Source organism: Megascapheus bottae, chromosome 2 (assembly GCF_031878675.1).
Source record: "Megascapheus bottae isolate mThoBot1 chromosome 2, mThoBot2.hap1, whole genome shotgun sequence".
Lineage (NCBI taxonomy): Eukaryota > Metazoa > Chordata > Mammalia > Rodentia > Geomyidae > Megascapheus > Megascapheus bottae.
This window is the reverse complement of record NC_143510.1, coordinates 85,051,644-85,052,942: the sequence shown is the minus strand read 5'-3', so window position 1 is coordinate 85,052,942 and position 1,299 is coordinate 85,051,644. Positions and strand designations below refer to the sequence as shown.

At 41.7% G+C, this 1,299-nt stretch overlaps 1 pseudogene; it reads right to left on the bottom strand.

Annotated features, from left to right (window-relative positions):
- Positions 1 to 524: 524 nt before the first annotated feature.
- Positions 525 to 663, bottom strand: LOC150067457 (thymosin beta-15A pseudogene; annotated as a pseudogene).
- Positions 664 to 1,299: the final 636 nt, after the last annotated feature.

Sequence of the window (1,299 nt, the reverse complement as noted above, 5' to 3'; positions counted from 1 at the left end):
TTTGGCAGCTGGGTTTGATAGACAAGTTTTTTTAAATTGTATTTTATTGTTGGGGTGATGTATAGAGGAGCTACAGTTACATTCGTCAGATAATGGTTACATTACTTCTTGAACACTGATACCCCTTCTCATGTTTTTCTCCCACTTTCCCCCCCTTTCTTTCCCAATCATCCTTTTTTGTATTTTTTAATGTTTTACAGTAAATGAAAATTAAGATGTCACGAAAGTATGATTATGAAGCAGAAGGCACCCATTGTAGATAAAAACTGGCTCACTCTGTAGGGGGCATAAGGACCACAATCGCAAAGGCTATCCATAGTGAGATTACTGACATCTGAAATTTCACTTGAAAAACAAACTTAAGGGGGCCCTGACTACTGATGAATTTCCAGCCAGGGAATATAGAAGATAAACCATTTACAGGTGCCTCAAATCTCCACCAACACATAGATTTACAGAAATAAACCTAAAAAGGAGGAATGTCCGGCCATGTTGAAGCATGTTCTTGAGAAGCAATCTACATTTTAGGATGTTTGAACAAAGTGTTTCTCCTGCTGGATAGTTTCCTTTGAAGAAAGAGTGATTTTTTTCCTTAGTATTAGTTTTCTTCAGTTTTGATCTGTCAAACTTCTCCACTTCGGACATGTCTGGCTTATCACTCATTTTGATTGGAGACCTGTTGACTCCCGCTAGGACCTGGGCTGAAGAAGAAGGCTCGCCCTCACCAGGAAGGTTGGGTCCAATCATCTTGTTTTTCCTCTTTCCTTCCCCATTTTCATATAAACAACATATATACAATATACTAGGGCCCAAAGTCAGATACTTCTCCCATAGCGCTGAAGAAAGCTTGATGAGCATTCAAAGGTAGTACTTGGTGGTGTCTACTCTGGTCTTTGGGCTACCTCCATTTCTATACAACCATGAGTGCATTCTATGATGCTGCTTTTCCTGTACTTACCTCCTCTCATTTCTTCCATCTCCACTTCCTTGACAATGCTTGACCTGGAAGGCTCAGGTCTTTGAGCAAAGACCCTTCTCTGCTATTCCCATACGTACAGAGAGGGTCGGGTGGGGAATTTTGCTAACTCAATGGTGGCCTCATCCCATACTACTCGTGCTGTGACTGCAGTGGAAGGGGAAGGTCATGGCTGGCATCTAAATGCAAGAAGGCTGAAGCCTGTAACTGTTAAAAGACTGGTTCAACTGAACACAATTCATGGCAGGGCTAGAATCTAAACTCAGACGTGAAAGCCCAAGCTCTTAACTACTGTGGCAGAAATGGGATCCAAGGGTGAATTT